The 24,600-nt window shown below is 42.4% G+C and overlaps 1 protein-coding gene across 1 annotated transcript in view; it reads left to right on the top strand.

Annotated features, from left to right (window-relative positions):
- Fbxo10 (F-box protein 10) overlaps positions 1–24,600 on the top strand; it is a 65,445-nt gene continuing 40,845 nt past the window's right edge. Inside the window, 1 exon segment of the mRNA XM_078047834.1 lies at positions 1–261. The gene's annotated coding sequence lies outside the window, so the exon portion shown is untranslated.

Below are 24,600 nucleotides of genomic sequence, written 5' to 3'. Positions count from 1 at the left end.
CCTGCCGGCAGAAATTCCTCCCCGCAGCAGTGGTCGCGAGCCCAACCCGGGGCCAGCCGCCGCTCCCGACAGCCCCAGTCCCGTGCGTCACGTGACGCGGCGGCCCGCACGAGCCGCCGGCAGCTGTCGGCCCCAGGCGGGGCTCGGGGGCGCCAGTCCGCCCGCCCCTGGCGCGCGCTGCAGTCCTCCGGCTGCGCTGCGGCTCGGCGGCGGGGGCTGCTTCCAGAGCACCGCGACCGCGGCCCGAGGACTCCTTGCGAGGTAAGCAGCGGCCGACGCGGGCCCAGGGTGACCCACTCCCAGATCTGGAACTGCCGGGGGAGGGCAGGGGTGCTTCGAGGCTGCCTCCCGGGAACAGCGGGCGCTTCACCAGGCGACCCGCGAAGCAGGCGCCGTTCGGTCCGGGCAGAGGCTGAGCGAGTGATGGGGCTTTGGAATGAGGGGCCTGGCTCCTGGTGAGGGGGTGCTCTAAAGCCACCTGGAACCTCTGCTGGAGGAGCTGTCTTGTTGTTCTCTTGTAAAACCACCCTGCTGGGAGCCAGTAACTCCGCGGTTGCCTCCAGCCATGGGGCTTTGCGAGTGTGTTAAGTCCAAGAGGAACCGTGCGACTCGGGATGGAAAGAACCTGCACCTAGCAAGTCTGGGGCCGGGTACCCACTGGGTCTTCTGCGTTTTGTACTAGTGGAAAGTCTCTCTCTTTTAAGGAAGAGGGGGTAACCCTTGCCCTGCCTCCCTCATGGGACTTGAGTGAAGAAGAGATGGGAAAGCCATTTGAAGAGCCAGAACTCCGGAGGCGTTCAGCCCAGGGTTCAAGTCCTAATTCTTCTACTTAGTAGCCGTGTGACCTTGGGCTAGAGTGAAACCTCATCTGTTAAAAGCAGAAAATAATAGTCCTTTCTCATAGGTTGCTGTGAGGATTAAATATAAAGGACTTAGCGTGGCGCTGGCCACAGAAAGCTCATTACAGAGTGCTGTTAATATTAGCATTGTTGAAGTAGTAAGGTTTAGTAGAATAATCACACTTATATGTGGTCCTAATACAGTGCCATTTTGGTTTGTAGAATCCTTTCCCCTTCTGTCATTCTGGGCCCCCTTTGCCTTCTGTTTTACAATGGCATGTGAACCTGTTGTTCCTACCAAATGAGTCAGGCAGGATAGGAACATTAATTTACTTGAGCAGATGGGTATCAGATTCCCTTTGGGAGGGTGGGGGAGAGAAAAGTGCCAGGCATGTGCTGCCACCAAAAAAAGCACAGTACAGTGATTGACTGTCAGAACTGGAAGCTGCCTGGAGAACCATGTAATCCAGCTGTCTCCTTTCGCAAACAGAGAAATTGGACCTGGAATGAGGACAGGACTTTGATTTTGCTCAGGACTCAACAGAGTGTTGGCACTGGGTGGTGGAGAGGATGTACATCTTGCCAGGCACTGTGCTTTCCCTATGTTCTAACATAATTTTTGCTTTATTCTACAAATAGTTACAGAGTCCCTACTGTGTGTTTGTACACCCACCAGGAACCAGAGATAGAGTTGTGAATGAAACAAACATGGTCTCTGTCCCCTTGGGGCTTTTTCCATAACTAGCTATGTTAGTTTGAGGATATGTATGTTTTATAATAACATAAACATTATAAGCAATACGTTTTATAATAACAATAAGTTCCAGCTCCCAGTGAGCTTGCCTCATAGCAGCTGGCCCCAAGGGACAGCAGTACATAAGAGGCCTGAATTGTTTCATGATCCCTTGCTGTTCCACAGCCCTTGTGGAAGCCTGGTGAGATTTTAGAGACTGGAGAAAAAGCTGCTTTGTCAGAGCTTTTAGGAAAGGATTTCCTTCTGGTCTGGAACACTTGGACTTCTTTGTCTTTCTGGTTTCAGGCCTCTTATTGTTGTTAAATTTCTGAAAAGAGCAACCCTCACCATAATGCCTTCATTCTGGTTTCCATGGTTATCAGGGGAATTGTATTTTTATGATAGCACAAGTAGCTATTAAGCAATGCTTGGTCAAGTCCTCAACCAGTTCACCCAGGATTTGTCTTGGATTTTTGTTGCTTTTCAGTTGCAATTCAGACATATGCTCCTTTCTCCCTTTTTTTCCTCCTCCTTTTCTTCCTTTTTTTCATTCTTTTCTTCAACAAACATGCACTGGTGGCAGGGCCAAGAGAAGTGGGAATAAGAACAGATAAAAATAGAGAGAGACCCTGGCCTTGGGGACCTCATAATTGATGGAGGGAGAGTTGGGTAAACTGAGGACATTGCCACATCAAGAGGCAGATCAGCAGGTCTCTGATAAAAATGTACATGGAAGCCAGCAAGAGCTCTCTGAGGCAGGAGGGATAGTGGCCCGGGCAACCAAGAAGACATCACACGCTTTTCAAAGGAAATGTCAAAGAAACTAGTTCTTTTTTATGGGCCTCAGTCACACAGGAACAATAGATGGTACAACAAGCATTTTGTCTTTCAATTTGCCTTAATGAATGAACCTTCTCTTGAGTCACCTTCATGGGCTTTGTTTGAGATGCCTGTTCATTTCCCTCATTACCCTCTGTTAGCTTAATGATTAGTTTCCCACTCATCTGAAATGTTGGATATTGTATACATAAAGATAGGATAAAGAGAGACATTAAGATTTTGTCTATTAATTTAAATGTTTAATCAGTGTGTCTCATTTCACAAGTTGGGTTCTAATGCAGTCACAGAGTTGTTGTCCCCCCCCTCCAAATAGTTTCCCAAGTCCTCTAATGCCCTCAGTCGTGAGAATTCCAAGCCCTCTGGAGGCTTATGCAGTCTATAGGGGTTAGTCTTAACCATCACTGTCCAGAGGAGAGAACAGTGTCTGACTGGCGTACCTACTTTGTTATTTCTGACACAGCTATATGGTGTCACTATTGAGGAGCTGTCCTGCCTGGTCCAAAGATGTGTGGATGTGGTCATTGCGGCTTGACACCCTTTTTGGTCCAGAACCCTGCCAGCAGTATCCCATGCTTGGATTCCCAAGTTAGAGCCCCCCCCCCCGAAGTTTATGCTCACATTCTTAGCTATTTTCCCCAAAGCACTGAAACAGACTGAAGTTGGGAGCCACCGTCCCTCCCATCTGAAATTGGGAACGGCATCCTCAAGCCATGGAGGCTGGGAGGGCTGCAACCTCCACATCCTGACAGGTGCCAAAGAACCCAAGATCTCCAGCTTCCTACCCCCACCCTGTCTAACCTAGGCCAACTAAATCCTCCAATGTATATCACCTGGGTTTTGTTTCTATAAATTGTAACTGCTTCTGTGAGACCTGCAAAGAAATAGTCTAGCTACTCCCTCTCCCTCAGTTCAACCAAATTGCATAAAATTCACTATTCATTTTTCTCTCTTCCATTTCTTTTGCAGGCGGGTGGCTGAATGTAGCCAACTGGGATGCAGGCAGTGTCTCTGGGCTAGGCTCTTGGCAACAGCACCATATGCTGGGCCTTGTGCTGTCACCAGGCTGGGTTTCCCTGGTCTCCTGGAGTCACCTGAGACCATCCAAGATATCCTATTTTCAAATCTTTTATCAGAGCTTAAGGGCTCAATAACTTTTTTTTTCTTTTCCTAAATTTAACCCAAGACCTTTTAGTAAATTAGTTCCACTTCTCTTCAGCATTTTAATTAACCAAGGATTCTCAGGAATGGCAGCCTTCAACAAGATGTCCACTCTAGGACTTTGGGTACCTACTCAATCTTACTTTTTCACATGTAGGAGGGACCCTCAGGTGACCGTTGACAACACACTTCTGTTCTCTGGAGGCTGTCTCTGCCTACACTCCTAAGAGATTAGACAATGAAAATATACAGGACTGAAAATTTACTTGACATATATCTTAGAGGTTTGGGAGGCAAGTTTTTAATTTTTAAATGAAGGATTTTGGCCAGGGCCAGGGCAGTGGCACACACCTACAGTCTGAGCTACTTACAAGGATCCCTTGGGCCCAGGAGTTTTGAGACCAATCTGGGCAACATGGAAAAAATCCATCACCTTGCCTTGTCTCAAAAAGGAAAAAATAAAAAGCTGGTTATGTGATTGAAGAAAAAAGGAAGTCTTTTCAATAGTTCTCTGTTTTCTAAGAATCAAACAATGATCAATATATTCCGTTATCTTTATTATGAATTTTTTTTAGTATGAAAAATAACAAATATGCATACAGGAAAAAAACCCCACAAAGGTTTATAAGGGAAATACAGTGTAACCACCCCCACCTCAAGAACTGGACGTTGCCAGTACATACGAAGTCCTTCCTTCCAAATCATAACCTCCTCCCCTAGAAGAAACCACTATCTCCACTTTTATGGTAACCATCCCTTTGCTTTTCTAAATAGTTTACTTCTCCATATTTACATCCCTAAGCAGTGTAGTTTAGTTTTACTACTTTAACTTCATATATGTGGAAGCATACTATTTGCATTTTGTTTGACTTCTTTCGCTCAGATTCTTGCTTGTGGCATCCATCCACGTGGCAGCCTGACTGACTTTCATTGCTGATAGTGTTTGATGGTATGAATAGGTCACAGTGTGTTTATTCATTTTATGATGGATGGACACGGATTGCTTACAGTCTCTGACTGCCAGGAATATCCATAGACATTTTCTGTGGTGTATGTGAATGAGCTTCTTTCACATACCTCGTGATTTCTCCTTTGAGCCATAGGTATCTAAGAAATGCATTTCTTAATTTCCAAACTTATGAGTATCTTCTGGTTATCTTTGGTTAATTGATTGTGGTCAGTGAACTTGTTCTATATAATTTTAATTTTTTTTGAAATCCTAGTTAAGGCTATATTTATGATTAGTTTTTTTTTTTAATAAATGTTCCAGGTGTGGTTAAAAGTAATGTGCATCCTACAGTTATTGGATTCATTGTTCTATATAAAGCCATTGTTATCAAGTTTATCAGTCACATTCAGGCCTTTGTTCTTATTTTTTGCCTCTATGAGATTATAGAGTTGTGTTAAAATATCCAACCATGATTATGAATTTATTTCACCTTTTTTTTTTGCTTTATGCCTTTGAGCCCATATTATCAAGTGCATATAATTGTTAAATTGTTATATCTTCCCAGTGAGTTAACCTTTTATCCTTAGGAAGCTGCCCTTTTTTATCCCTAGTAGATTTTTCTTTTTCTTTTTGCCTTATATTCTATTTCATCTGATAGTAGAACTATGTCACCTTTTTAGTTGATCTGGATGAGTTATATTTTTACTGTTTTTTAGTTTCAACTTTTATGTATCCGTGTTTTAAGATTGGCTCTTATAAACAACACATACTTTTTTTTTTTCAGGGGTGGGGGCAGGTCCTAGGAATTGAACTCAGGGGTGCTCTAGAACTGAGCTACATCTTATCTATCTATCTATCTGTCTATCTATTTATTTATTTACTTTAGACAAGGTCTTGCTAAGTTGCTTAGGGCTTGCTAAATTGCTGAGGCTGACCTCAAACTTGTGATTCTCCTCCTTCAGCCCCTGGGATTATAGCCATGTACCACCATGCCCAGCAGGTTTGTTTTGTTTTTTTATAGGCTGACTCTTTGTCTTTTAACTGGAACGGTTAGTCTGTTTTCATTTAATATCACCACTGTTGTGTTTGGGTTTAAGTCTGCCTCCTTGTTTTATGTTCTCTATATATAATTTGTCATGCCGCCCCTCCATTTTGTTTTAGCTTGCTTTCTTCTTTTGGTTTTTTAAAATCATTTTGTTTTTTGTGTTTTTACTTCTCCTGTTTTGGATGTTATATACTTTCTCTTCTTTAGTTACCCCAGAAATTTTAATTTAACCAAAGTTGATAGATTAAAGTTAGATGTGATATCCTTACTGTTTGGGGGGACTGTGCAGGGACCTTAGGAACTTGAATTTCATTTATCCCCTTCACACCTAATAGTAGACTAGTTGCAAATGTAATGTATCAGCTTTGATTAGAGTCATTTAGGGACCTACAAAGAAAAAGGGGGAGAGAACAAAGAATTTACTTGAGAGAAGTAGGTATTTGTGGGAACTAGTTGCACGTGATCAGCTTAGACTATCTGAACTTTAAAAAGAAAATCTCTCCCTCTTAATCCCTCAACCTTGCTTGTCTAAATTTGGCCGCATTCCTCAGATGATCTATCCTGAGTTGCCCCCATTCCTGGCAAGGGGGATGGATATTCCAATTGTCTGTTTTGGGTCAGGTATCATCTTGTGTAGTAGAGGACTGAGGCCTAGCCAATGACAGCTCCATTAGGACTACATGAACTGGGAGCAGAGTTCCTCTAAGAAAAACAAAGTGTGCTGGACAGAAAAAAGTTATACCTACCACATCTACTACACTGAGTAATGAATGGCTGGGAAGTGACAGAAGGAAGAGGGTTAGAGGTTGCAAATGGAATGAACTCAATCTGTATAAGAAAAAAGGGGAAGAGGTCACTGACAGGGAAGGAAGGAGACAGAAGGAGTCTGGTCTGACAGTTCCTTTGACCACCAGCCACTAAGCACTTGGGCATTGTCAGGTGGGACATCTTGGTTGTCTGTAGCAGCAGAGGTGAGGGAGGGCTGGTGTAGGGCTGTCTGGCATGTGGATGTAGTCAACATGTCAGCCCCGGTGCTTGCTGTCCTCATAGTTCTTTCCAAGTGAAACGTGTACATTCATGACTCCTGTTCATATACGGGTAACCATGTTTTCTCCCATAAACTTGTGTTCCATCTAATCAAAACTTGTGGACCCTCTAATCAAAACTTCCTGGACCAGAGATAGACATCAGAGGCATGAACAGCCCCAGTTCACAGGATCACCAGGGACCTGTGATGTGACCAGTGAGGAAAAAGAGATGCATGCTGTCTCTCAGAAATTTGAACTGGGGACTACTGACAGACAAGTTGAAATGGTAACGAGATGGTGAGATAGAGAAGGGGCCTTTGAGGAGTCCTTGCAAGATGATGGTGATGAGGTGGAGAAAAGTCCAGGTAAAGAGACTGGAGCAGGCCCAGGCAGAGTGGCTGAGGCATGAGATGAGTAAAGCCCCACGGACTTGAGCTACTGAGGGTCTTGGAGGTGCTGTGGATCCAGACTTTTCATTTTGACTCTGAGAGACCCAGCCCTCCCAGGGTCCTTGTCTTCCATTTCCATAAGCTCCTGTAATCCTTAGTAGACCACAAACACCCTTACAATAAGCGCTACCTTATTTGCACTTTCAGTAAAAAGACTGCCTAGAACAGATGTTCAAAACTTGGGGGGCATTGCTCACCTAGGTTAATTTTTTTTTTGCTTCCAATGCTGTTCCAATATCTTCTTCTGCAGAACATCTTCTCTTTGCCGTTGGATGATTGGGAGCAATGAACCTTGTTGCCTTGGTTATAACAGTGGGGTCTGGACAACCATTGGCTGGCCAGGTAGTTGAGCGGCTGCCTGTAGGCCAGCAGTGACCGTCACTCTCTTTGGATCTCTTCGTTCCATACCTCCCAACAGAAAACTCTGACTTAACTGATGGGTATAACTTATTTTTCCCCTAGGGTATAGAGAGGATTGGCTCAAAATGTGATGCAGAGGAGCTGGGGTTGTGGCTCAAGAGGAAGAGTGTTCACCTAGCATGCATGAGGCACTGGGTTTGATCCTCAGCACCACATAAAAACATAAAGATATTGTGTCCACCTATAACTAAAACATAAATTTTTTTTAAAAATGTGATGTAGAAGCCAGATATGGTGGTAGAGCCTGTAATCCTAGCAACTCGAGAGGCTGAGGCAAGAGGATCACAAGTTCAAAGCCAGTCTCAGCAACTTAGGCCCTAAGCAACTTAGTGAGACCCTGTCTCAAAATTTCAAAAAGGGCTGGGGATGTGGCTCAATGATTAAGTGCTTCTGGGTTCATTCTGTGGTAACACCCTCTACCCCTCCCAATGTGATGAAGAGAAAGAGAAATGGATTTAGGGAAAGGAAGGAGTCATAGGAGAGAGGGAGTCCATCACCATTTGTTGTGTGTTTACCAAGCGTCAGGCACAGTGTTAACTGCGTTCTAGCCATTCTCTCCTTTCATCCTCCTAACAACTCCCTAAGGTAGTATTACTCCCATTTTTATAGATGAGGAAGCAGAGGTAGAGCTGGTCTGACTCCACTGAATGTGTAATGTCACAGTAAATTAGCCATCACTTGGTGTGGAATTGCCTCAAGCTGAGAGTGATTAAAGAGAAGTGGCTGGGAAGTAGATTGTGGCTGGAGAGGAGCAGGAGATGGTGGGAATGGGACCCCAATTAGATAGAGCCCTTCTCAGACCATCAGACTGCCTGGAGATAGGCCAGAGGGAAGCAACCATAATGTATAGGTTGGTTTGGGTCCACTTGCCAGGTGGGGGTGCCCTGGATTCATGGATTCTGGCTTGAGGTCCTAAATCTTGGGGCAAGGCTTCCTAACAGAACTGTCGGTCCAACTCAGACATTGTACAATACTCAAGTGCATGTTAATTGCAGGAAATGTCATTTCTATTTGATGGTCTACTGGTGTACATATCTGGGATAGTGAGGCTAATAGGCCCTATACTGTTGTTTCACAAATTAATGACCCCAGCACTGCAAGATAGGACCTGGGATGTGGTGGAGAGGCTTTGGACTCCATTCCTGGTAGGAACCCACCTGTGCTGCTTAGCAGCTCAGTAAAATTTGAGGTACTCCTGGAAGCTAGGGGTAAGACTACCCCTGCATTCTGAGTTGCTGGAAGTGCTCTTGAGAGTACCTGCCATTTAGTAAGCCCTTAAAACACCCTTTGCTGGCCCCTCAGGGTTGCCCATAGAATTTATGTGAGAATTGGGACTAAAACACAGTCTTAGGATTCCCTGCCCCATGCTTCTTCCTAGGAGAATCATGGTGAATAGGCAGTGAGCTGAAATAGGGGAAGAAGGTCCTGTGGCTTCAAACCCCTCAGAAAACACCTCCCTTACATCAGAACACAGCATTCTGGGTAATGGCATCAAATGTCAAAGCTGAAAATAAGAAACAGCTGGTTATTTCACAGGGCGTAGAGACCTGAGGTTTGAAGAAACAGTGAAAAGCCCAGCTGAAATGTTCATCACCTCCAAAGTTTTCAGTTTTGTCTCATTTCCAACAGTGTGTGTAGGTGGAGAAGTGCAGGGCTTTTGTGGTTCATATTTTACTCTCTAGTCCTTAAGAACAGTTTCAAACCCAAATTCACAAAAGTAGACAAATCTACTTTGATTTTAAGATTTTAAACCATTAATCTATTACGGTTGTTCAATTAATACAGTTTGTACTTACACTGGTACTTTGTATGCCTCACAATATTGGGTAACCCCTCCACCCACCTCCCAACACACACTTTTTGGTACTAAATAGAGTTCTGAGCTTCCCTAGATCATCCCCCATCCCCCCCCCTTTTTTTTAATTAAAACCTAAGCTCCCACCATTTTTGTACTGAGATTGCCAACTCTGATTTTTTATTATTATAATAATCATGGTACAAGAACACAGAGGTCAGTCACCTACCCTCAAGATTAGCCAGTGAAGTAGAGGCAGAACCCAAACTAGAATGTGAAGCCCATTAAGCCCCTCCTGTCCAAGTCATTTCAGCAGGAGGGATAGAGCCTTTTGTACAGGCACTCAAGGCAGCTTCCATTGCCCACCCAATTAACTAGCAGCTCCCATACCCTTTGGTAGGGGTGTCTGTGTGAACCAACTGACCACTCTTTATTTGCTTGTTCTTTTGTGGTGTTGGAGATTGAACCCAGGGCATTGTGCAAGCACTCTACCAACTGAGCTATATCCAAGCCCCCAACTGACCATTTTTGCTATCACTGCAGACTCCTGGAGCTGCAGCCAGACTGAACTAAGAACCATGTAGCCAGACTGAACTAAGAACCGTGTCCTAAGCCTGGCTGGAGGCTCCCCACTCAGGGCTTTTGCTGATGCTGTCATCTCCTCTGCCTGCCCTCCATTCTCTGGATATCCTAGTCCTACCCATATCTCAGGGTCTAGCTCAGATGCCAACTCATCCCGTGAAGCTTGGTTAAAAACAAAGACCTTGGATGAGCCTGGCTTCAATGGCTCCAATCCTCTCTTTCCAGTAGAGTGGCTTGAGGAAAGGCCATTAAGTTCTCTCAGGCTTAGTTCCTTCATCTGTGAAATAAAACAATAACTGCTTTCAATCAGTGCTTCTCAAGTTTATGATGCATACAAGTTCCCTGGTGATCTTGTTAAAATGCCAGTGCTGACCTAGTAGGTGTGGGGTGGTGCCCAAGATTTGCAATTTCCAATAAATACCTAGATCATGGGAACACATTTTGAGTTGCATGGTTTTGAAGAGGTGTTGAGAGAATAAAATGAAATTATATATGAAAGGCATTCAAGATGGTGCCTTTTAAACAGTGGTGCTTAGTCAATTGTGGCTGCTGCTGTTTTTTGTTACATTCTATTATTATTGGCTGATTTCCCTGGCTGGAAGTCACATTTTTATTCCCCCGACCCCCGCCACCCCTAGGGGGTTGAACCAAGCGCTATGCATGCTAGGCAAGTGCTCTCCCATTGAGCTACATCCCCAACTGTTTTTATTTATCTATTTGTACTGGGGATTGAATCCAGAGGCACTTAACCACTGAGTCACATCCCTAGCCCTTTTATTTTGAGACAGGATCTCACTGTCTGAGACTGGCTTTGAACTTGGGATCACTAAATTTTTCTTTTTTTTGCTGGGTGGGGGAGGTTATCAGGAATTGAACCCAGGTGTGCTGAACTGTTGAGACATATCCCCAGCCCTTTTTAATATTTATTTTGAGATAGGGTCTTGTTGAGTTTCTCAGAGCCTCACTATGTTGATGAGGCTAGCTTTGAACTTGCCATCCTCCTGCCTCAGCCTCCTCTGCAGCTGGGATTACAGGCATGCTCCACTGCACCCATTGGGCTTTCCCTTTTCTGGTGGCACTAAGGGCTTTTCCCCTTGTACTGTGTTTCATTTTGTTTTTGTTATGCATTTTTTTTGTGGGGGGTGGGGATTGGTAGATATATCTTTGTCATTACTAGACCTACTGACCCCTCATGGTGCCTTCAGTGTGGTCTTACACACGGCCAGTGTTGAATACATACTTGGGCTTTATTTACTTTTTTTTTTTTTATTCCACAGGGATCTATGTGGCAGTGAAGGGGACAGAGTGAGTGGTGTTGAGGTATCAGATAACAGCATAATCATTCATTTATTCAGTATTGAGCACCTACTGTGGGCCAGTCATAATATAAAACAATAGTAAAAGCTTCTGCCCTTAAAGGAGCTTACATTTTACTTCAGGGAGACAGGTAATAAAGAAAGAAAAACATACCTAAAATCATGAGCTCCTTAAGAGCAGAGAAGGTGTTTAATTCACCACAGTGAATTTCCTCATGGTGTTCAGGCCCCACACCAGCTGGCCAACGTGGGCCTGCACGTGCCCTTTCACTGTTCACATAGTTGGTTCCAGTGGGGCAACTGGGTGTTTCCTCACGTCCCCTTCATCCACCCCACAAATCCACTCATACAAAAGCATTAGTGAGCTGCAAAGATGTTACTGGTGATTTTGTGAAGGAGCCAAAGAAAGGGCTTCACATTAGGCAACTTGACTGTATCTCCATAGTTCCCTTCCAACCTCTGTTAACACCTAGGTTTCCCCTGGTGGCCCTTTTCACCACACTGCTTCAGCTATGGGTTCTTCAGGAACAGACACCTCGGTTCCTGACCCCAACTACCCACCCATCATGATGATCAGCAAACTAAACAGCCCAGAGAGCATACCTTTCTCAGAAGCAGTGGAAGTGCAGACAGCAAAACCAGACAAGGCAAAGCTCTCATTCCAGTGCCTTCCATACAGAGGTCTGTAGTTTTCCAAGGGTGTTCATCTGCACTATCTCCTTTGTGAGTCCTTTTCCATCGTGCCCCCGTTAGACATTGAACTAGCCAAGGACTTGGTCAGGAGACCTCTTCTATTTTGTCACTAGTAATCTTCTCTTAAGTTATGTTTGAAATGTCCTCCAGATCTCTATTCAAATGTCACTCCCCCAGAGACCTTCCTTGACAGCCCTATCTAAAATACCCCCTACAGCACACGTACCCCTTAGCCCCTACTTCATAGTATTTACATTAATATTTGTTTAATTTGTTGTCTGCCTCGGATGGTAGGGACCTTTTCTTGTTTACAGCTTTTCAGTACTTGGAACAGTGCCTGGCGCATAGACAATGAATACTTGTTGAATAAATGATTGTTTTCTTTAGAATTTCTCAAAATCTGCATGAGGTGTGGCTTGGCAGCCATCTTTAGCCTCAGAGAGGTGAGGAAGTCGATCAACCCTGTGAAGTTCAAAGACTTGCCTCAAGTTACAGGACTAGGAAGCAGGAGAGAAAGCTTGTTGAACAAGGGAGTATTACTCTGCATTAAAAAATGACAAAATCATAGAATTTGGAGGGAAATGGATGGCATTAGAGCAGATTATGCTAAGTGAAGCTAGCCAGTCCCTAAAAAACAGATGCCAAATGTCTTCTTTGATATAAGGAGAGTAACTAAGAACAGAGTAGGGAAGAAGAGCATGAGAAGAAGATTAACATTAAACAGGGATGAGAGGTGGGAGGGAAAGGGAGAGAGAAGGGAAATTGCATGGAAATGGAAGGAGACCCTCATTGTTATACAAAATTACATATAAGAGGAAGTGAGGGATAAGGGAAAAATAATACAAGGGGGAGAAATGAATTACAGTAGATGGGGTAGAGAGAGAAGAGGGGAAGGGAGGGGAGGGGAGGGGGAATAGTAGAGGATAGGAAAGGCAGCAGAATACAACAGACACTAGTATATCAATATGTAAATCAATGGAAGTGTAACTGATGTGATTCTGCAATCTGTATACGGGGTAAAAATGGGAGTTCATAACCCACTTGAATCAAAGTGTGAAATATGATATGTCAAGAGCTATGTAACGTTTTGAACAACCAACAATAAAAATAAAAAATAAAAAAAAAAGGAAGAAAGCTTGTTGAGAGCCAAATCTTATGAGACTCATCTCCCCAGAGCAGGTCTTTGCCTCTCCTCCTGAGACTGGGGACACCAGGTGGCCTGGAGCATGTGGATTCCTCCAGTTACAGGGGACGTTATGAGGGAGTCAGATAGACACCCTGAGCCCACATTCTTGGGAACGTAAGAAAATAGAAGTGTTTGGGGCGCACCGCAGGACCTGCTCCCTACCTTCCCAGACAGTGTTTTTCCAGTTTCTTCTCAGGCAGCACACTCCGGGTGCGCAGGTCCTGGGGGATGTTCGTTACTCTTTAATTCTACACTGGAGGCCCCGATGGCAGGTCGGAAGGGCAAAACTTGAAGAGTACATTTTTAAAAAGTGTTACCTGGTTATAGAAACCCTGTTGCTGCGTGGATCCCCATGGGTTGATGTAAGACAGTAAATAAAGCCAAATGGAGCAACAGGCAGTGTGTCATTTGAGAAAGGAAATCCGCATCTGAGCTCACAGGGGGTCCTAAGGGGAGAATTATTGGCTTCATTCTAGATTCAGAGCCCTGGAGTTAGGGACAGGGACTTATTTAGAGGAAGGCAAATCTGAAGGATAGAAACGAACCTGCTGGGAGTCCTCCTTTCCCTGAGAGGCCTGCTGTAGCCCGTTTGCTTCCTACTGCAGTGGGCTTCTTGGGCCCCCAAGAACCCTGAAGCCCCAGGAGTTTCTGTGTCAGATGCTGTTTTTTATTGCTATAACAAAATATTCAAGACCAGGTATTACAAAGAATACAGGTTCCGACAGGCATTGTGGCACATGCCTGTAAGCCCAGCAACTTGGGAGGTTGAGGCAGGAGGACTTCAAGTTTGAGGTGAGCCTGGGAAACTTAGTGAGACCCTGTCTGGCAGAGGAGTGGGGAAATTTAAAATCTGGGGATGTAACTCAGTGGTAGAGCACTCGTGGGTTCAGTCCCCAATACCATAAAATTCAAACATACAGGTTTATTTAGCTTATGGTTACAGAGTGCAGGAAGTCTAAGAGCATAACTATAGTCCTACCTACTTGGGAGGCCAAGGAAGGAGGACATACTGAGCCCAGGGATTTGAAGCCAGCTTGTATAGCAAGACCTGATCTTTATTTTTTTTTTATTGGTTGTTCAAAACATTACAAAGCTCTTGACATATCATATTTCATACATTAGATTCAAGTGGGTTATGAACTCCCATTTTTACCCTGTATACAGATTGCAGAATCACATCGGTTACACATCCATGTTTTTACATAATGCCATATTAGTAACTGTTGTATTCTGCTATCTTTCCTATCCTCTACTATCCCCTCTCCCCTCCCCTCCCATCTTCTCTCTCTACCTCATCTACTGTAATTCATTTCTCTCCCTTGATTTTTTTCCCTTTCCCCTCACATCCTCTTATATGTAATTTTGTATAACAATGAGGGTCTCCTTCCATTTCCATGCAATTTCCCTTCTTTCTCTCTTTCCCTCCCACCTCTCATCCCTGTTTAATGTTAATTTTTTTCTCATGCTCTTCCTCCCTGCTCTGTTTTTAGTTGCTCTCCTTATATCAAAGAAGACATTTGACATTTGTTTTTTAGGGATTGGCTAGCTTCACTTAGCATAATCTGCTCTAATGCCATCCATTTCCCTGCAAATTCCATGATTTTGTCATTTTTTAGTGCTGAGTAATACTCCATTGTGTATAAATGCCACATTTTTTAATCCATTCATCTATTGAAGGACATCTAAGTTGGTTCCACAGTCTAGCTATTGTGAATTGTGCTGCTATGAACATCGATGTAGCAGTATCCCTATAGTACACTCTTTTAAGGTCTTCAGGGAATAGTCGGAGAAGGGCAATAGCTGGGTCAAAATGGTGGTTCCATTCCCAGCTTTCCCAGGAATCTCCATACTGCTTTCCAAATTGGCGGCACCAATTTACAGTCCCACCAGCAATGTACAAGTGTACCCTTTTCCCCACATCCTCGCCAGCACTTGTTGTTGTTTGACTTCATACTGGCTGCCAATCTTACTGGAGTGAGATGGTATCTTAGGGTGGTTTTGATTTGCATTTCTCTGACTGCTAGAGATGGTGAGCATTTTTTCATGTACTTGTTGTTTGATTGTATATCCTCCTCTGAGAAGTGTCTGTTCAGGTCCTTGGCCCATTTGTTGATTGGGTTATTTGTTTTCTTATTGCTTAATTTTTTGGGTTCTTTGTATACTCTGGATATTAGGGCTCTATCTGAAGTGTGAGGAGTAAAGATTTGTTCCCAGGATGTAGGCTCCCTATTTACCTTTCTTATTGTTTCTCTTGCTGAGAAAAAACTTTTTAGTTTGAGTAAGTCCCATTTGTTGATTCTTGTTTTTAACTCTTGTGCTATGGGTGTCCTATTAAGGAATTTGGAGCCCGATCCCACAATATGTAGATCGGAGCCAACTTTTTCTTCTATCAGATGCAGAGTTTCTGATTTGATATCAAGCTCCTTGATCCATTTTGAGTTAACTTTTGTGCATGGTGAGAGAAAGGGATTCAGTTTCATTTTGTTGCATATGGATTTCCAGTTTTCCCAACACCGTTTGTTGAAGATGCTATCCTTCCTCCATTGCATGCTTTTAGCCCCTTTATTGAATATAAGATAGTTGTAATTTTGTGGATTGGTTTCTGTGTCCTCTATTCTATACCATTGGTCCACCCGCCTGTTTTGGTACCAGTACCATGCTGTTTTTGTTACTATTGCTCTGTAGTATAGTTTGAAGTCTGGTATCGATATACCGCCTGATTCACGCTTCCTGCTTAGAATTGCTTTTGCTATTCTGGGTTTTTTATTTTTCCATATGAATTTCATGATTGCTTTATCTATTTCTACAAGAAATGCTGTTGGGATTTTGATTGGCATTGCATTAAACCTATAGAGAACTTTTGGTAATATCGCCATTTTGATGATGTTAGTTCTGCCTATCCATGAACAGGGTATATTTTTCCATCTTCTAAGATCTTCTTCTACTTCTCCCTTTAGGGTTCTGTAGTTTTCATTGTATAAATCTTTCACCTCTTTTGTTAGGTTGATTCCCAAGTATTTTATTTTTTTTTTTAGGATATTATGAATGGGGTGGTTTTCCTCATTTGCAGTTCAGAAGATTTGTCGCTGATATACAGGAATGCCTTTAATTTATGCATGTTGATTTTATATTCTGCCACTTTGCTGAATTCATTTATTAGTTCTAGTAGTTTCTTTGTAGACCTTTTTGTGTCTTCTAGGTATAGGATCATATCATCCACAAATAGTGATAATTTAAGTTCTTCTTTTCCTATCTTAATGCCTTTAATTTCTTTTGTCTGTCTAATTGCTCTGGCCAGTATTTCGAGAACTATATTGAATAGAAGTGGTGAGAGAGGGCATCCCTGTCTTGTTCCAGATTTTAGAGGGAATGCCTTCAGTTTTTCTCCATTTAGAATGATGCTAGCCTGAGGCTTAGCATATATAGCTTTTACAATGTTGAGGTAAGTTCCTGTTATCCCTAGTTTTTCTAGTGTTTTGAACATAAAGGGATGCTGTACTTTGCCGAATGCTTTTTCTGCATCTATCGAGATGATCATATGGTTCTTATCTTTAAGTCTATTGATGTTTATTGATTTCCGTATATTGAACCAGCCTTGCATCCCATGGATGAATCCTACTTGATCATGGTGCACGATCCTTTTGATATGTTTTTGTATCCGATTTGCCAGAATTTTTTGAGGATTTTTGCATCTAAATTCTTTAGGGATATTGGTCTGTAGTTTTCTTTCTTTGAGGTGTCTTTATCTGGTTTGGGAATCAGGGGGATATTGGCCTCATAGAATGAATTTGGAAGTTCTCCCTCTTTTTCTATCTCCTGAAATAGATTGTAGAGTATTGGTATTAGTTCTTCTTTAAAGTTCTTGTAAAACTCTGCTGTATATCCATCCGGTCCTGGGCTTTTCTTGGTTGGTAGTCTTTTGATGGCTTCTTCTATTTCCCCACTTGATATGGAAGACCTGATCTTTAAAAAAAAAAAACAAGAGCCTGTATTTGCATCTGTTCTGCCTCTTGTGAGTGCCTTCTTGCTGCATCATAACTTGGTGAAGGCATCACATGATGAGACCGCACTGTGCTAGCTTGGGTCTCTATTCCTTATTAAGCCACTAAGACCATCATAGGGCCCTGCTTTCATGACCTCATCTAATTGTGATTACTTCCCAAGGCCCAACCTCCAAATATCATTAAAACGACTTTGGAGATTAAATTTCCAACACCTGAATTCCCAGGGACACATTCAAATCATAGCAGGTACCCTTGCCCAGAATCCCTTTGTTATTATTGTTATTATTAGAGCTTTATGGTTATACATAGTACTAGGGTTCATCCCCACAAATTCATACATGCATGGAAATGATTTCAGTTCATGATCCCCCCCTTTTCCCTTCTGTCCTCCCTCCCCTCTTCCATTCTCCTTCCTTTACTAAACTTCCTTTTGCTCATCTGTTAATTTGTATTTGATGGGGATCTTTATGTTACCTTTCCCTCCCCCTTTCCTTTATTTTTACTCTAGCTTCCACATGTGAAAGAAAACATTCAACCTTTAAGTTTCTGGGTTTGGCTAATTTCACTTAGCATGATATTCTCCATTTACCAGCAAATACCAAAATTTCATTCTTTTTTATGGCTGAGTAGAACTCCATTGTATGTATGTATGTATGTATGTATATATACATACCACTATTTCTTAATCCATTCACCTGTTGATGGGCATCTGGGTTGATTCCATCCATAATTTAGCTATTGTGAATTGTGTTGTTTTAAACATTGAGGTTTGTCCAGAATTTCTGAGATACCTCCATATCATCTTGAGGAAAGAAATTTATCATTTAACATTTGCAAAATTGTGAGTTTCTGCCTTTATTCTTCCACCTAACATACCTCTCCTAGATGGACTGCCTTAAAAGGTATCTCTGATCACCTCCTGAGAAATCGATAATAGAGTACCAGCTCTGAGCCTGGCATTCAAGGCTTTTACCCACATGAAATGAGTAAGAGGGGAGAACCTCAGTGTTCCAAGGGGACAGAACTGAGATCAACTAGGGAAGTAATTGAGAGCTAGACTCTGGCTCAGTTTGGGAAAGAATACTGAAGTCACTGTGGAATAGCCATAGAATGGGCCATCACAAGGTGTCCAGGGGCTCCATAATAGTGCCCTTTACAGTTCCATGTGCTCCATCAGTAAGGAATAATTAAGTTATGCTATAGTGCTATAGTAACAAATTGTCAAGTTGTTGTTTGTTTGTTCTCTTTCTCTCCTCCCCTGCCCCCTGCTCCTTCTCTCCCTCTCTCCTTCTCTCCCTCTCTCCCTCCCTGAAACTGGGGATTGAACCCAGAGGTGCTTTACCACTGAGGTACATCCCCAGACTTTTTTTTTTTTTTAGACAGGGTCTCATGAAGTTGCTTAGAGCCTTTCTAAAGTTGCTGGGGCTAGTGTTGAACTTGAGATATTTCTGCTTCAGCTGCCCAGATTGCTGAGATTATCAGTGGGTGCCACCGCACCTGGATATTACCCAAGTTCTTAATGCCTTAACTCAAAATGAAGGTCTATTTTCCATACCCCAATCACTCAAGGATTCAGGTTACCTGGGTAGTCATCATATATTGCCAGTTGCAGAACCAGAGCTGAATGAGAATGAGCTCTGGAGGCTCTTAAATGCTGTAACCCAGAAGTAACACGCATCTCTTCTAAAAACCCATTTGCTAGCCAGGCTCAGTGGCGCATTCCTATAATCCTGGCGACTTGGGAGGTTGAGGCAGCCTTATCTCAAAACACCAGAAGGGCTGGGTATGTGAGTAAGTGGGTAAGTGCCCCTGGGTTCAATCAGTGGTAGGGCGGGTAGACATTAGCTAATTCTAGGCATACAGCCCTGCCCACCTTCAAGAGTGACAAGAGACCAAAGTCTCATCAAGTGCCTGGAGGAAAAACTGGAAATAATCAAAAGGCATCAGTTACAACAGATGTACATTAGGTCACCACCCTCCTCCCACCCAGCATGGGTGCTGGAGATGGACCCCAGGACCTCACACACACTACAAGAGCTCTTTTAATCATCACAATAAGCCTTTGGGGTGGTATCAAAATCCTCAATTTATGTAAGAAAACTGAGGCCCAGGGTGGTTAATGGACTTGCTCAAGTTCACTTCCAACTTGATCCCAGGTCTTCTTTGAGATAACTGCTCTTTGCCTGACGCAGCAAAGGCCACATTACTGAAAGGGTTGAAGCTAAGGAGGAGAGTCATGTTACGGATGCTGCATCGAGGTATGGATGGCGGGTGGCTAACACAATCTATAGACAGCTTGTTAAAAACACACATAATTACTTCTACTCTAGAGATCAAGATCCTGGAGGCCTGAAGTGGTGCTAGGAACAAGCCCTGGGTGATTCATAGGTAGATAGTCAAGAGCCGTGATTAAAGATCTACTTCTATGGGAAGTCCTACCAAATCTGGCTCAAATATTCTCTTTACTCTGGAGCTCTGTAAGCTGCAATAGTGCTTAATTCTTTCTGTCTCATGTTGATATTAGCTGTGTTGATTTGCTTATCACTTGATTTGCTTATCATTTTTTCTCATCCCAGTGTCCCCCCAACTCCTGAAGGGCCATGTGGGAAAACAAATAAACTGAGGAATGAAAAGGATTTTTATTCTTTAATTTCTTATGCACATTGAGACCTTAAAAAGAATCTCTGTGTAGATGGCACATTCCTATAATCCCAGCAGCTCAGGAGGCTCAGACAGGAGGATGGTGAATTCAAAGCCAGCAACAGCAAAGCACTAAGCAGCTCAGTGAGGTTGTGTCTCTAAATAAAATACAAAATAGAAGTGGGGATGAAGCTCAGTGGCTAAGTACTCCTGAGTTCAATCCTCAGTACCCCCCCCCCAAAAAAAAGAATCTCTGTGTAGGCTGGGCATAGTGGCACACACCTATAATCTCATTGACTCAGGAGGCTGAGGCAGGAGAATTGCAACTTAGTGAGACCTTGTCTCAAAAGAAAAAATAACAAGAACTGGGGTGTAGCTCCATGGAAATGTGTACCTGGTTCAACCTCCAGTAACAACAACAACAAAAGAATATGTGGAAATTTCTAGGTTGATGCAGCTATCTCATGGGGAGGTGGGTGATCCCCAAAGCTCTGTTTACATAAATTATGTAAGATTAAGAAAACACTAATTATTCACCTAAAAATTGGAGGTAAAGACTTGATGGAAAGAAATTCATTTCTGCTTATTAAAAGCAGTGTTAATAAGCATGTACTTTTTGCTAGATATTAAATGCTGTGTTGGATTTTTGCTGTATTCTAACTAAACTGTGGCCCAGGTTTTTGTTAATGGGCTGTTGAGTAACCATGACAAATCCATCTGGGACCAAAATTGGCAGTGCTGGATGTTATGAGATGTAACATGGAGCACACAAGGGGTTGGCTGGGTGGAACATGTGATGTAGTAAACTAGGCTGAAGTTGGCAGGGAGGCAAGCTTCAGTGGCCAGCACGGTGGTTGTAATGTAGGTAGTATTATCAAAAGTTCAGTCCTGTCCCCAGTGCCCATCTAATAATTAGGACAAGGTTTTGAGAAAAAGGGGAAAGAAGTTTTATTGCTTTGCTAGCAAAGGAGAAACACAGGATTTCTGTCCCAGAGGCTGTGATTCTGCCTATCAGGGGAAATAGGGTTTTTAAAGAAGTGATTCAAAGGCTACATTCCAGGTGTGCCTTCTCAGGGGTCATAATTCACTTGTGGACTTGGGAGATAGCCATTTCTTAGAGTCGGCTGACTCTGTCCCTGAGGTTTGAATTACTTCACTCCTACTGGTGTAGTTTTTTCTCAAAAAAGATAATTCAGCCTAGGATGGGACAAAGTGTAATCTTGCTTCTCCCAAGATTGGGAATAAGGAGAAGAAAAATGGGGGGTTAGTTTTTAAATAAGGCTCATATGTAGGCAGAAACAATTATGTCCAAAGCATGGAATGGACTCCTGTTTCATTAATAGTGATTTAAATCACATGCCTCCAAAGAATTGGAATATTAGCAGAGGTCCCAGGGAGGGACCTGCATGAACAGACATGAAGCCTCTTACCTGGAAGGCTATGTAGTTTAAGGTTAGCTTGTTCACTCTTTTGATGGTGCTGGGGATTGAACTCAGGGCCTTGTGCATGAGAGGCAAGCACTGTACCAGCTGAGCTACATCCCCAGCCCAGCTCATTCACTCTTAAACACCTACCTGTCAGAGTTGTTCCTTGTAGAAGGAAAGAACTTCTTGGAAAGTACATAGTTTATGGCACTCCCTGGAAAAACAGTACCCAGTTATACTCAGAAGAACTAATCAGAAAGTAGGACGTGGGGTGGAGAACAAGAGGTCTGAGAAGAAGTAGGTCAGAGCTCTTATAATGATCAAAAGATATTCCTTCCAGATGCAGCAATTGGTCCTGTTTAAAATGAACTGGCCCTCAGGGATGAACTGTTTGGATAGTGGATGGTTTGCATACTTTCATATGGGAAATTATAAAAATGGGGATACTATAATTCTTCTAGTGATTTTAAATTGAAGTCACCAGTTAATAAAATATGTACTAGATGAGCACTTTATCACCTCTGAGCCACAACCCCAGCCTGAGTTTTTTTTTTTTTTTTTTTAAGAGGATAGAGACATTCAAAAAGAAAAGTGTAAACTGTGTGGGGACATAGTGTGATGGGGGAGGGGGTGGCATCTATTATGTGGAAGGAAGAAACTGAATCTGAGCTAGTTAGCAGAAATGGCCTGCGTGAAGGGTCGGGGCTAGATAGAAGAAGTATAATATGTGAAGTCTTTGAATTTAGAGAACCAAGTACAGGTTACCAAGACTTATATGGAGATAGCAAAATAATATTTTTTATTACTTTGTAACTGAGGGAAGCCAAGAACATATTATCATCCCTCAGCATCTGTAGGAGATTGGTTCCAGAATACCACCCCCTGCCCCACAGCCACACAACTACAAATACCAAAATCTGCCAGTGTGCATCAAGCCCCTCATGTAAATGACATAGTATAGCTGGGTGCACACGCCTGTAATACCAGTGGCTCCAAAGGCTGAGGCAGAAAGATTGTGAGTTCAAAGCCAGTCTCAGCAACTTAATGAGGCCCTAAGCAACTCAGTGAGACCCTGTCTCTAAATAAAATACAAAAAGGGGCTGGGGATGTGGCTCAGTGGTTAAGCACCCCTGGGGTCAAGAATCTGGTACCAAAAAAAAGACATAGTATTTGCATATAACCTATGCACACCCTCTCATATGCTTTATTTTTTAAAATTTATTCTAATTTGTTATACACAACAGCAGAACTCTCATACACTTTAAATCATCTCTGGATTACTTATACCCAATACAATGTCAGTGCTATATAAATAGTTTTGTTAAATTGTACTGTTTAGGAAATTGACAAGAAAATGTTTGTACCTGTTCATTACAGATACAATTTTATTTTCAATAAGCAGTTGGTTGAATCCATGGATATGGAACTGTGGACGCAGAGGGCCAGCTGCAGCTGGCAGGGAGGAGCTTATTGAGGCTGAATTGTATTTAACCCCCTCAGAGTGGCCTTGCTGTCAGAGCTCCTTCTTCATGCAAATAACACTGTGATAAGAAAGGCAACATTTGAATTATAAAACAATTAGAGACAGAGCCCTGTAAAGCTTTCTGAAAGGTCTTGAGTAAAGTTGGGATGGTTGTGGAATTCGAAAATGAGACCTTGTGAGGGAAATAGGTTATGTAAGGGTCAGACAAAAAGGTTATTTCAGCCTGCTGAGGTGCTAGTGGTTGGTTGGAGATAATGATAAATCATCACTTATTGGCATATTTGATTGAAAGAACCCACAGGCTGGAAAAACTCAAAACCCTGCTCTCAAAGGGCCTGGGACAGTGGCACAGGAGTTATCTCAGTACCTTATAGCTAAGAATGCTCTTCTTGTCTTTTCTCTTGTCCTGAAGAGTTGGAACTGAGAAGGGAGTCAACTTTGGATGTTGAATCTTCAGAAATAAGTAACCAGACCCTACTTGAAAGAAACTCACAGTCCTATGGAGGATACAGAAGTCCACCAAGTAGGCTTAGAAAAATGACCAGGCCAGTAGAAATAAGCAGGTCTGATACCCAGGTTGTGGTTCTGAAATATAACGTCCATTAAAAGAAACTAGGACAAAAATATATTGAGTTGATTTTTGACAAGAGTACAAAAGCAATTCAATGGAGAAAGGCTAACCTTTTCAACAAGTGGTGCTGGGACAGCTGGACATCATAGGCACACAAATAAATAGATACATAAATAAACTTCAGTCTGAATCTTATCTCCAAATAAAAAATGGATTATAGGCTTAAGTGTAAAATGTAAAATTATAAAACTTTTAGGAAAAAACGAGAGAGAAAAATCTCTAGGATCTAGAACTAGGTAATGAGTTCTTAAACTTGACATCAAATGCACAATTCATGAAAGGAAAAAAATGTCAGAAATGTGTTGGTGGTGTGGTGCAGTTCTTAGGATTGACAAAGAGATCAGGGAAACAGAATAATAGCCTAGAAATAGATCCACACTATTGATAGCTGCATAGGAAAAAAAATTTAGAAAATGAACCTCAGTCACCCCCCCATGCCATATCAAACATTAGTTCACAGTGGATCATAGAACAAAAGTAAAAGTTAAAAGCCACAAAGTTCATAAGAAAATATAGGAAACTGTATTTATGACCTAGTGATTACCAGAAGTTTTCCAGTCAAGAAAAAAATTAATAATCATGAAAGAAAAAAATGATAAAACTAGCTAGGCATGATGGTGCAAACATGTAATTCCTGTAACTCTGAAGGCTGGAGGATCACAAGTGTGAGGCCAGCCTGGGCAAATTATCGAGACCCTATCTCAAAATAGAATTTTAAAACGCTAGGGATGTAGCTCTGTGATACAGTGCCCTGGTTACAATCCCTAGTACCATCCATACACACACACACACACACACACACACACACACACACACACCAGAATGAAAGAAATAGTAAAACAAGAACTCACTCAATTTACAAAGTTCTCATCATAAGATCCCATTAAAACGAAGGACAAATCACAAACTGGGAGAAAATACTCACAGAACATAAGTCTGGCAAAAGATATATAAGGACATCTTATAATTCAATAATAAAAATAATGCCTGATTTTAAAATAAGCCAGAGATTTGAATAGGCACTTCAAAAAGGAGATACATGGATGACTGCCTGAAAACATGCTTAACATCATTAGTCATGAGGGAAACAAATGAAAACCAAAACAGTATAGCATTACATACCAGAATGGTAACATTAAAAGACTGACAGCAACAGGTGGTGAAGTTGTAGAGGAACTGTGTTTCTTGGAAATTCTTGGTGTGAAATGGTAGAGCCTCTTTGGGAGAAGGGCCCACTGATACCACTCCTAGGTATTTACTTAAAAGAAATTAAAACAATTTCTCAAAAGCACTTTTTGGAACTATTCTTAGCAGCGTTATTATAACAGTCAAACTGGAAACTCTTCAATCTTCCATCATAGGACAATTGATTTTTTTTAAGAAAA

This window comes from Ictidomys tridecemlineatus, chromosome 4 (genome assembly GCF_052094955.1).
Source record: "Ictidomys tridecemlineatus isolate mIctTri1 chromosome 4, mIctTri1.hap1, whole genome shotgun sequence".
Classification (NCBI taxonomy): Eukaryota; Metazoa; Chordata; class Mammalia; order Rodentia; family Sciuridae; genus Ictidomys; species Ictidomys tridecemlineatus.
Note: the sequence above shows the minus strand (reverse complement) of the source record. Positions and strands in the feature narration are given on the sequence as shown.